Source organism: Lissotriton helveticus, chromosome 10 (genome assembly GCF_964261635.1).
Source record: "Lissotriton helveticus chromosome 10, aLisHel1.1, whole genome shotgun sequence".
Taxonomy (NCBI): Eukaryota; Metazoa; Chordata; class Amphibia; order Caudata; family Salamandridae; genus Lissotriton; species Lissotriton helveticus.
In genome coordinates, this window is record NC_136071.1 from 920462939 (window position 1) to 920476009 (window position 13071).

The following is a 13071-nucleotide window of genomic DNA, read 5'->3' on the forward strand; positions in this document are numbered from 1 at the left end:
GAGGCACAGGGTCAAGACTGATTTGCATATGACCATATCTGAACTGGGGTGGCTTGGTGAGCAAAATAACGATGGATTAAACCCAGATCTGTGACTGGGGGTGAATATTTTGCCATTGTGCAACATTCCGTCCATTATCTTGTGTGTTTTGCGGTTCACCATATGTGGGAAGGGTATGCCCAGACGTGGGTCCCGTGCTCACTACGCCACTGGAGTCAAGCTATCCTGGCTGATGGAGGCTGATAGCCAGAAACCGGTCCTAGGGTGCTTGATTCCGGTCCAGGGACGACATGACTTGGTAGTTCAGTCTGGACTGTTCTCATGAGGCACAGGGTCAAGACAGATTTGCATATGGCCATGTCTGAACTGGGGTGGCTTGGTGAGCAAAATAACGATGGATTAAACCCAGATCTGTAACTGAGGGTGAATGTTTTGCCATTGTGCAACATTCCATCCATCATCTTTTGTGTGTTTTAGTGTCTGGTGTTATTACAGAAGGGTGCAGCCCCTAGAGAACGGGGTTCTCGTGGACAGGGTCATGAAGTAAGTGCTCAAGACAGGACTGAGAAGGTGGGACGTCGCAAGGTCGTTCTGACCAGAATTATTTTGATGACCCGCGGAGTAGACAGTATTACCATGATAATCATGACTTGGATGAAGTGACAGGATTTTCTCACAGCTAGGACAGCCAGGGACAAGGTGAGGGACCAGTTCAGATACCTGTAGATCAGAGCAGTCCTTATGTCACTGAGTATTTGCAAGTGTCATTTAAAAAATTCTTAGTGGACACATGTGCAATGAATAGCTCTGTTTCTCGTTTGCTGGTCCCTGGGGCAACTCTGTCCAGCCAAAATAATGTTTCAGTAGGCTTTTCAGGTGTGCCAATTGTGAGCCCCATTTCTAAACCCCTCGCTTTGACTATGGGCCCCTTTACTGTGGATTCACCGGTTTTGCTCACATTGAGTTGGGGGGAAAATCTAATGGGTTTGGATTTATTAAAAAGACTACATGCTACCATTGTCTGTTCCCCAGACGGTGTTTATATGGCTGTAGGCCCAAAAGTAGGTGGCACTAAGCAGTGTATGTCCAAAGATGCCCATCTCCTGGCTGTATACAAGGATGGGTTTCCATTCATGTTATGCCAAAAGCCAGTTTGTCCCGTATTCCCCAATATAAAATACCACAAGCAGGGGAGCGCTCTGCTGCGAATAGTATGAGACACCATTGAGTCAGGTGTGGTTGAAGAGATGACTGAAAATGTGTGTAATAGCCCTATTCTTCCAATCTTAAAAGAGGCTTCTCTAGATTCCCCTGATGATCACTGTTAGAAATGGGATCCACGGCTGGCCAAGGCACGCGCCAAAACCAGTCAGAGACCACCACTCTAAGTCAGGGCAAGGGAGTTACACACCAAGATAACCCCTGCTCACCCCCTTGGTAACGCGACACGAGCAGTAAGGCTAAACTCGGAGGCGATGTGTAAAGCGTTTGCGCGTGCACCCAGCAACAACACCCAAGGCCCACCACAAAGGAAACTCCACACAAGGTTATTTATAAAAAATAGTCTTTGTTATATACCAAAACACATCAGATAATAATACACACTTTACAAGGCGCCAACAGGCACGGGCAGAATTTACAGGGGATATATGTACATTATGTACAGGACAGGGCCACATGGACCTCTGTCAGGAATCAGCACTTTTAGAACTAGTACTTGGTAGAATTAGCACTTAGAACATAGAATATAGAATCACTGCAGCACAAATTAGAACATATAGCACACAACCAGTAATCACTGGTAACAGGTAAGTACCACCTACACAACCCTAACCACCTTAGGAAAATATTACGCAGGGAACCAGGAACTCACTAGGGACAACTGTACTAGAAAGAACAACCACCTAAGTATCACAATATATTTAGGGGTATAGGCATAAGAACATTACACATGATGCATCACAACATTCAGAGGCGTAGGGAAGAAAACACATGATGCATAAACCTACATTCAGCGGTGTAGGGAAAAGCACATGACGCATAGAAACACATTCAGAGGTGCAACACAGAACAACTGCGCAGAATCACATAAGCCCCAACCTGTGACTGTCCCCAGGCCAACTGGCCTCTCTGGGGCTAGGACGCATTATGTCCCAAATGTCAGGGCCGGCTGCAGGCAGCCAAAGAACAAGCCTAAACGTGGCAGCTGCCCACTAAAGTGCTGGGCAGCTGGGAACTCGAGCCTGAGCGACCACTGCGCCCTCGGCCTGGTCGCCCCCACGCTCCTCACCTCTCCTGCTTCCTGAGCCCTCCTGAGATTCCTGCTGCCTGTGACCAACGCCGCTCTGCGCCGATGCCGATTTCAGCGCTCCAGCCGCCGCAGGGCCGCCCGCCTAGCCTGCCTGCACCCGCTTTCCCGCCGCTGCCTGCCTGCGGCCCCGCCCCCACGCCAGCCGATTGGACATCACGCTCCCGCCTCCCAGCGGACCCTCCCTCCCGGCTCCCTTCTTATGACGCCCCCAGAGCTACCGCGCAGCAGACGCGCGCAGCGGGAGCACCGATTGTGCACCGAAGGCGCGCCAAAGGTAAGCCCATCTGCGCCTGTCCGCGCCTGGACCTGCCCAGTGCCAGGACCCCTGGCCCCCGCAGACACCAGCCCACCCGCCGGACCTACGACGCAACCGAACTCAACGCACTCAACGCCGGCCGATTCCCGGCCTGCTACCGAGCCTCCCCGAGACGCACCCACGGACCCTTCTGCTGCCACTCCTGCAAGTTCACCTGCATCCGGACCTGCACTTCTCCAGCACCGACCAAGACCACGATGAGCTACAGCAGCAGCCACCTAAAATGCATCTTGCTCAACACCCATCCACAGACACGCCGTCGAGCTCTGGAACCTGCTCAACACCACAGCCCCAGACGTCGCCTTTCTCACCGAAACCTGGATGAACGCCTCTTCAGCTCCCGACACCGCCATCGCCATCCCAGACGGATACAAGATCATCCGGAGAGACCGCATCAACCAGACCGGAGGAGGCATCGCCATCATCCACAAGAACACCATCCGCATCACGACCAACACCGACGACACCCTCGCACCCGCCGAGCACCTGCACTTCCAGGTCCACATCAACACCAAGACCACCCTCAGAGGCAACCTCATTTACAGACCCCCGGGACCACGCACACAATTCAGCGAGGACATCGCCGACTTCATCAGCCCACACGCCCTCCCCTCCGCTGACTACATCCTCCTCGGGGACCTCAACTTCCACCTGGAGAACAACAACGACCGCAACACCACCACCCTGCTGGACAGCCTCGCAAACCTCGGACTCAAGCAGCTGGTGACCACCCCCACCCATCACGCCGGACACACTCTCGACCCCGTCTTCTCATCCAGCAAGGACATCACCTTCAGCCACGCCACCGGACTCCACTGGACGGACCACAGCTGCGTCCACTTCAGCTTCGAAAGGACCACGATCCACCACCACCAGCAACAGACGGCACGCAGAAGCTGGAACAAGATCACAACTGACCAGCTCGCGACATCCCTGAGCAAGAACGCGCCCACCAGCACAACGAACCCCAGCCATGCGGCCACCAACCTCACGAAGTGGATCAGCGACTGCGCAGACGACCTCGCCCCCCTGAGGACCCCGCCTAGCAGACCCGGCAGCAAGAAAGCCCCATGGTTCACCGGTGAACTCAAGAGCTCCAAGAAGATCTGCCGAGCCCTCGAGAGAGCCTGGCGCAGAGACCCAACACCGGACAACATGACTGCCCTCAAGCTCGCCACCCGAAAACACCACCAACTGATCCACGCCACCAAGAAAACGGCATTCAAGGAACGACTGGACAACAATGCACACAACAGCAAGGAACTCTTCAACATCGTTAAAGAGCTCTCAAACCCCAACGCCGGAAACAACGACATCACCCCGTCACAAGACCTCTGCAACTCCCTCGCCTCCTTCTTCCACAACAAGATCGCGGACATACACAACAGCTTCAGCACTCAACCAACGCACGCCACGACCGAACCACCGCCCCCCACCACCACCCTCCGCGCCTGGACCCCGATCAGCACCGAAGACACCGTCCACACGATGAACTCCATCCACTCCGTATCTCCGACCGACCCCTGCCCTCACCACGTCTTCAACAAGGCCGACGCTGTCATCGCACCCCACCTGAGGGACATCATCAACACCTCCTTCGACACCGATACCTTCCCGGAAGAGATGGAAGCACGCCGAAATCAACGCTCTACTAAAGAAGCCATCAGCCGACCCCACCGACCTCAAGAACTACCGCCCCATCTCGCTGCTCCCGCTCCCTGCAAAAGTCATCGAAAAGACCGTCAACAAGCAGCTGGCTGCCTTCCTCGAGACGAACGGATCCCTCGACCTCTCGCAGTCTGGCTTCCGGGCCAACCACAGCACCAAGACCGCCCTGATTGCAGCCACCGATGACATCCGAGCCCTGCTCGACAACGGAGAAACAGCAGCCCTCATCCTCCTAGACCTCCCTGCGGCCTTCGACACTGTCTGCCACCGTACACTAGTGCAGCGCCTCAGCAACGTCGGAATCCAGGAGAAGGCACTAGAGTGGATCATCTCCTTCCTCGCCGGAAGAACACAGAGAGTCCGCCTCCCACCGTTCAGATCAGAAGCCACCGAAGTCATCTGCGGCGTTCCTCAAGGCTCCTCGCTCAGTCCAACCCTCTTCAACATCTACATGAGCCCCCTCGCAGATATCGCACGCCAGCACAACCTCAACATCATTTTCTACGCCGACGACACCCAGCTGATCCTCTCCCTCACCAACGACCCAGCCACCGCCAGAGCCAACCTCCACGAAGGGATGAAAGAGGTAGCCGAATGGATGAAGAACAGCCACCTGAAACTGAACTCGGACAAGACGGAAGTCCTCATCCTTGGATCTACACCCTCCGCCTGGGACGACTCCTGGTGGCCCCCCGCCCTAGGCAGCGCACCCAAACCAACAGATCACGCACGCAACCTGGGCTTCATCCTGGACTCCTCCCTCTCCATGACCAGACAAGTCAACGCCGTCTCCTCGTCGTGCTTCAACATCCTGCGCATGCTACGTAAGATCTTCCGGTGGATCCCCACCGAGACCAGGAAGACAGTCACCCAGGCCCTCGTCACCAGCCGCCTGGACTACGGCAACTCCCTCTACGCCGGAACCACCGCCAAACTCCAGAAGAGACTCCAGCGGATCCAGAACGACTCAGCACGACTCATCCTGGAATCCCCCGTCGCAGCCACATCTCCGGACACCTGAGAGACCTGCACTGGCTCCCGGTCAACAAAAGAATCACCTTCCGTCTCCTCACCCACGCACACAAAGCCCTACACAACCAAGGCCCAAGATACCTCAACAGCCGCCTCAACTTCTACGCTCCCAAACGCCAGCTTCGATCGACAGGCCACGCCCTCGCCGCCGTCCCCCGCATCCGAAGAGCCACCACAGGGGGACGGTCCTTCTCCTACCTCGCCGCCAAAACTTGGAACTCCCTCCCAACCCACCTCCGCCTGACCCAGGACCAACTCGCCTTCAGGAAGCAACTCAAGACCTGGCTGTTCGAGCAGTAGCGGACCCCCCCGCCGACTAGCGCCTTGAGACCCTCCGGGTGAGTAGTGCGCTTTTATAAATGCTTTGATTGATTGATTGATTGATTGATTGGCACCAGCGTGCCTCCTGGCTCTCCTGTGGCTCAACCAACAATGTGGGCTGGGAGCCCCGGGGCTCTGAAATACAAATAAGCCCCCTGAGCCCTCATGGGCTCTAAACACAAAATGGCCCCACCGTTGGAGTCCCCCTCCTGGGGACTCGAAGCAACTATGCCCCAAGGAGCCTCTCTGGCTCTAAACAACAAATATGCCCCTGAGCCTCTCTGGGCTCTAATGAACAAAATGCCCTCAGCACTGGGGAGCGTGCACCACTGGGGGGCGGGCACCGGCAATTTGCCCCGACGCTCCCCTCTCCTATTCTGCACCGGGCCCCACTCACCGGTTTCTTGCGGCGGCGTCCTCTCGTGGCTCCCTGCACCAGCGGGACTCGGGGGAGCCTCGCAGGCTGCTGGCTGCTTCTGTGGGCAGTGCGGGGACTCTTTGTCCGGTCGTTGGTCCCCCTTCAACCACGGGGGCTAGGACTTCCTTGGGGAGCCTCAGAGGCTCCAAGCAACCTTACTCCACACCGGAGCGTGGGGTGGGCTCCCGGAAGCTTCTGGCTTCCTGTTTGTGGCGGGCCTGGCCCCGTCACGCCACAGCTTGCCTGACTTCCGCGTCAGACCTCGGGCAGGCATCCAATCACAGCACGGCCCGGGGAATGATGTTACAGGGGTGTCCCGGGCCGGCCGGAGGTGATTTTACGGGCAAAAACGGGGTAGGCTCCTGTTCTAAATCAATAATAAAGCGAGGTGGGCACTCTCTTGGGGGGGCACAAAACAGCACCAGGTCCCTGGCGGGGTGGACACCCGCTAGGGATCTTAAAAATCGGCAAAATAAGCGGAGGGGCTCCCACGCCGGGGAATCCCTCAGGGACCGGATCGCCGCACCAGCGGCGCAATGCGCTAGTTTGAGGGGGAGTCCAGCACTCCCCAGGCGCTGGCAGGGAACAAAGTTCCAGAGAACAGCAAAAAGACCTTCAGGAGGTTGGGGGGCAAGGCTGGGACCAGGATCCAGCTCACAGGGTCCTCCTTGCCAGGGAGGCAATCCCCAGTGGCGGTCCTCCTGGCGCCCAGCAGCAGCAGCCCCCTCAGGAAAAGGATCCAGGAAGAGAACATTTTGTAAGGGGACACAGCCCCATTTATACATGAAAACCTTTGTCTGGGTGTAGGGTGGGAGAGAAACCAGTCGCAGCTTGTTTTGGAGCACTCTTGATGTGCTCAGCCACCCTTCCTATTCATTAGTTAGGCTAGGGTCATCAGTTGCACCACAGGGGGCGGAGCCAGCATTGTGTGGGGAAAGCCCAGCCCTATTCAGGTCCCAGGTGCACCCCTCCCTCACATCAGCATGCTAATCTCTCCACTCACCACCGGGACAGACCCATCCAGACTCCTGGAGCCTGGCTCACCAACCAGCTGCAGCCAATCACACGCCAACACCCTTACTGCACACGCACACCAATGTCTAGAAGTGGCACTTCCACACTAGACACAATCATGCCGCATACATCATTGCGCAGCATTTAATCACACGAGTCCGCACATACCAAACTCGCACCTGCACTCCCCACATATCAGGAACTAACATGGACACATACATTCCCCATGCATTCCTATGGGAGGGCAGGCCAACCTCACTACACGCACACACTTTACCATGGTACACAGTGGTAAAGTGTGCAGAAACTAAAAATCACTACCACTGGGTCACCACGCAAAGCAAAAAGTTTAGGGGTGAACCTGTCAGAAGGGCCAAGTCCAACACAACCCAGCCAAAACGCAGGGCAGACCAATCACCACCGTGATGGGCTTCCTTGCTTTGGGCGATAGAACACGGACGCGGGCCCGCAACTGCAGGGACACCCTCCTGTTCTATGCCACGGTGAACCCATGGGATTCCTTCTAAAAACACTGTCTGGAACCACTGGGCTACCCCACTGGTACTCCCAAGCGATCCGCGACCAAGACCAGATCCTGGGCCACCAAGGTGGCCAAGGTCCTTGCCTATTCACAGAGTGGGGGGTAGTAACCCCTGGCACATAGTAGCCATTTTCCACTCTTCCTGTCTGTACGACAGGGCTAGACCGCCACTGGTCCTCCAGCCTAGGGTCTACACCCTCAGGCAGACCAGGAGTCTGAGGGAACGCTCTCCTCCCGCTACCTCTTCTCCTAGGGTTCCTCCTCCTCCTGTGAGGGGTACCCCTAGAACGCCATTCTCCCAACCTAGGGTTTAATCCCTCAGGTTGCATCGGGGTCAGAGGTGGGCTCTCCAACCCTCTGCACCCCCTTCCAGAGTCCTGCATCCCCTCAACTGGAGCAGTACCCCTGGAAGAAGAACCGGCCAGGACGCTGGTTACAGACGTCCCACCCTTCAGGTCAGGCTGATCCTGAACCTGGCCTCCCAACCTCTGGTCTAAAACCTTTGGTGGAATAATTGCCTGGCACTCCAGGACTTTTGGGGACCTACACACCATCCCCCTGAGGCTAACACATGACTCATATGTTGAGTGACTGTCTGTGTGGCGCAGATCTCCCATCCCCTGTCCACCTGACAGTGCGCGGAGATCCCCCAGAACAGAAGTGGTGTCTGCAAGCACGCAAGGACAAAAGTATTCAGATTTCAACAGGTGCTGGCGCAACTCTGGACAACAAACACTGAGCAACTGCTCTTTGAGAAACATATTCACTTCTCCGTCCCTCTCATTGTCCGAGTTAGCCGCCAGCCAAACCCACATTGCATTCGAACAGGCATCCACAAAATACACCCACTGCTGGTGAGGTGGTTTCCTATGGTTCCTGAACTTCAACCTGTTCTCCTCCTCTTGGGAACAAGGTACCATACGTTGGGAACTGGGACTGGGACTTAGTGCACTGAAGTCTAGATAGCTGCCACCACTGGACTCAACCCGCCCTGGGGAGTCCAGAAAACTACAACTGCATGCACTGGATAATCTATCCTCCAGAGCTACTTTCTCTCTGGTGAAGGCCCTCTCAGCCTCCTCTATCCTCTCCTGCACTAAGACCCTCTGAGTCTCTAGCTGTTGCTTCTTAACACCCAGCTGCGCCATAGCCTGGGCATGCTCTAATCTGAGCTTTTCTAAAGCCAGCTGGTACTCCCTTTCTTTCCTCCTATCTTCCCACTCCTCTGGGGACAGGGAAAGGGATGAGGCGCTGCCTCCTACGCTGGACCCAGCGAGTGACACCCTATCTATGGGGTCTTCACTCTCTACTGGCGTCCAGGTACCGTCATCTTCTCCATCTTCTTCAGAATCTTCAGGGCTCCCCACAGATCCATCTCCCTCATGGTGTGAGGCCCGGGCCCTTTCCTCACTGCGCTCAAGATCCCATTGACCCTTTTGCCATAGGATCAGGCTGTTCCTAAGTTCGGACTGAGTGTTTGACTCATCCACCCCTATGTCTCTCTCTCCACAGAACCTTTCCAACTCCCACATACTGTATCAGGCGCTGGCAGGGAACAAAGTTCCAGAGAACAGCAAAAAGCCCTTCAGGAGGTTGGGGGGCAAGGCTGGGCCCAGGATCCAGCTCACAGGGTCATCCTAGGCAGGAAGAGAACATTTTGTAAGGGGACACAGCCCCTTTTTATACATGAAAACCTTTGTCTGGGTGCAGTGTGGGAGAGAGATACCAGTCGGAGCTGGTTTTGGAGCACTCTTGATGTGCTCAGCCACCCTTCCTATTCATTAGTTAGGCTAGGGTCATCAGTCGCACCACAGGGGGCGGAGCCAGCATTGTGTGGGGAAAGCCCAGCCCTATTCAGGTCCCAGGTGCACCCCTCCCTCACATCAGCATGCTAATCTCTCCACTCACCTCCGGGGCAGATCCATCCAGACTCCTGGAGCCAGGCTCACCAGCCAGCTCCAGCCAATCACACGCCAGCACCCTTACTGCACACGCACACCAATGCCTAGAAGTGGCACTTCCACACTAGACACAATCATGCAGTATACATCATTGCGCAGCATTTAATCACACAAGTCCGCAAATCACCAAAGTCGCACCTGCATTCCCCACGCATCAGTAACTAACATGGACACATACATTCCCCATGCATTCCTATGGGAGGGCAGACCAACCTCACTACACGCACGCACTTTACCCTGGGACACAGTGGTAAAGTGCGCAGAAACCAAAAATCACTACCACTGGGTCACCACACAAAGCAAAAAGTTTAGGGGTGAACCTGCCAGAAGGGCCAAGTCCAACTATCACCCAGAGAACAACCACTTTGTGATCGACCGACGCGCAGTTAACAAAATTGTGGTCCCTCAATTCCCTGTGGTCCCCGACATTACTGCCCTACTGACCATGATCCCTCGCTCTGCAAAATTCTTTTCTGTCACTGACCTGAAAAATGTGTCCTTTAGCATCCCAATTTACCCTCATAGCCGTTACCTGTTAGGTTTTATCCTCGTTGGCAGAAGTTTTAGATACTGATGCGCTCCTCAAGACTATACAGAAAGACCCAGTATATATAGGCAAACCCTAAAAGCCCAATTGGACTCTCTTGCACTTGCCCCAAGTAACGTATTACTGTAGTACATGGACGATCTCTTGATCGCTTCGGATACCAAAGAAGGTTGCAAAGATGCAACAGTTAAATTGTTGCTACATTTGGCCCATCATGAACATAAAGTATTCCTTTAAAAATTCCAATATTGTCGACAGGAGGTCACCTATTTAGGTCACCAACTGTCAAAGGAGGGTTGGAGATTAACATCTGAACGCATTAGTGCTATTGTCAAAATGCCCATCCCTAAGACTCAGAGGGATGTGCGAGCTTTCATCTGCATTATTTCCTATTGTCGCCAATAGATTCCTAACTATTTGTTACTAACACAGCATTAGCTTGCACTAAACACTAAAGATGTGCATGAACTCTTGCCCTGAATGCATGAATGTCAGCAGTCTTTTGAGCAATTGAAAGTTGCACTTTGCCCTGCACCTGTGCTTGACAAGCCAGATTATGGCAAGCCATTTGTGTTGTACGTACACGAGACGGATGGTTGTGCGCTTTCTGTCTTAACACAGGCCTTTGGAGGTAAGCCGAGGCCGTGTGCTTATTTCTCTGTATTTCTTGACAATGTCGCAAGAGCCCTCCCGAGTTGTCTAGGAGCGGTCGCGGCGGTGGCCATCTCTATTCGACAATCGCCAGGGCTGGTACTTGATACTGGCTTCACAGTTATGGTTCCCCATACCTTGGACACTCTCTTGAAGAAGACCAAGGCGCAGCACCTTACTAGAAAACATCTGACGGGATATGAGTTAACACTCTTTGCCCCGCATGCTTCAATAAAAAGATGTGCTACTCTGGACCCTGCCACGTTGCTACCCCTCCCTACTGAGAATGAGGAAATAGACATACATGACTGTCTGTTTCGGACGGAGGAAGAGACAGGTAGACCTGACTGATGTTTCCTTATCTGAACCTCAAGGGAAACTATATGTCGATGGCTCTTGTTTTAAATTACCAGATAGCACTACACCGGCTGCGTATGCCTCACTACACTGTGTACAGTGGTCGAAACATCACGAGTTCCCTACCAATCGGCCCAATCTGCAGGGTTAGTTGCCCTTCTTCAGGCTTGTGAGCTGAGTGAGGGACTGACTGTCAATATTTATACTGACAGTCAGTATGCCTTTGGAGTCGCTCATAATTTTGGGCAGCTCTGAGCAGAGAGAGGGCTAATCACGTCTCATGGGTCACGCATCCAGAATGGGCCCCTTAATAATAGGCTTTTGTCTCCCCTGACACTCCCTAAGAAGTTTAGTATAGTGAATTGCTGTGCCAATAAGGCAATCACCAATGATGTGGGGAGGGGGAATGCATTTGCAGATCAGACAACTAAGGAGACAGCCTGAACCAAGATGAGAAAGATTTTTGTAGTGGGTCCTGCCAGGTGTGTGCCCGAGGTCACCATGTTTGAGGACACTTTAGACAGTGTCAAGGAAATACAGAGCGAGGCAACGATTGAGGAGTTAGCAGTATGGCAGGAAAGTATGCCCTGTTGGACGAGGATAGGTGGTAGACTGACAAATCAGGAAAACAGAGATGGATGCTACCAGATGCATATGTCCTTCCTGTGTTTACTATGCTGCATGGGCCAGTCCACATTAGTGTGAAATGGATATGTAAATTGTTAGACCCTGTATGGCAGAATGACAACATTCCTAAAGTTGCTGCTCACTTAGGGCCAGATGTAGGTAATCCCAGATTACCGATTCTTAAATACCGAATCATACCGATTCTGTATTTAAGAACTGGCAATCGGGATTTAGGTAATTTTACCGATTTCATTACCGAATCGGTATGATTCGGTAATTACCGAATCGGTATTTACCGATTCGGTAATTGCCATTCATTCCTATGTAGGCCCATAGGAATGAATGTCAATTACTGAATCGGTAAATACTGATTCGGTAATTGGTGGAAACATTGAAGGGTGGTAGTGTGTCACTTTGACACCCTGTTGCACCCCTCAATTGTGCATGGGTGCACATGTTGCAGACATACATGCCCTTAGGGCATGTATGTCTGCAACATGGCACTGTTTAAAAAGCAAAAACAATGCTTTTCAAAGGGTTTTCATTATTTACCACCAACGTCTACTTGGTGGTAAATAACGAATTCTTAAACCCCTGTAGCACTGATTGCAGTGCTACCTACATGTCAAAATACAGAATCTGTAATTTTACTGATTCGGTATTTTATAGAATCTGTAAAATTACCGATTCGGTAAAATGACCAAATCTGTATTTTAACATGCCCCTACATCTCCATCTTCAAATACCGGTCGGTAACGGCCGGAATCGGCCGTTACCGACCGGTATTTGCCTTCCTACATCTGGCCCTTAGTGAAGTATGCATGGTATGCATGATGCACAACCCTGGAAAAGGTACCCCTACACCTTCAGGCAGTTTTGCACCACCTTCCTTAATTTTTGAGGTTCTCTAGGTGGATTTCATAAAATTAGAGCGTGTTAAAAATCTGAAATATGTGTTAGTAGTTGTGTGTGCATGTAGTAAATGGATTGAAGCTTACCCCACTAAAGAGAATACAGCCATGGTGATGACGAAGACACTTTTGAAAGAGTTCTTCCAGCGCTTTGATTTGCCCCGTTTGATTTGAAGTGACAATGGAAGCCATTTTAATTTGAAAGTTGTCCAGTTGGTGTGCGATGGGCTGCACATCAAGCAAAAGTTCCATGCTGCACCCAATCCCAAATCGGCAGGCTTGGTTGCAAAGTACAATGATGCTCTCAAACTAAAAATGGCAAAGAATAAAGAGAGCACATTATTGCAGTGGCCTGATGCTTTACCCCTAGTGCTGTTGTCCAATAGAACAAAAGCC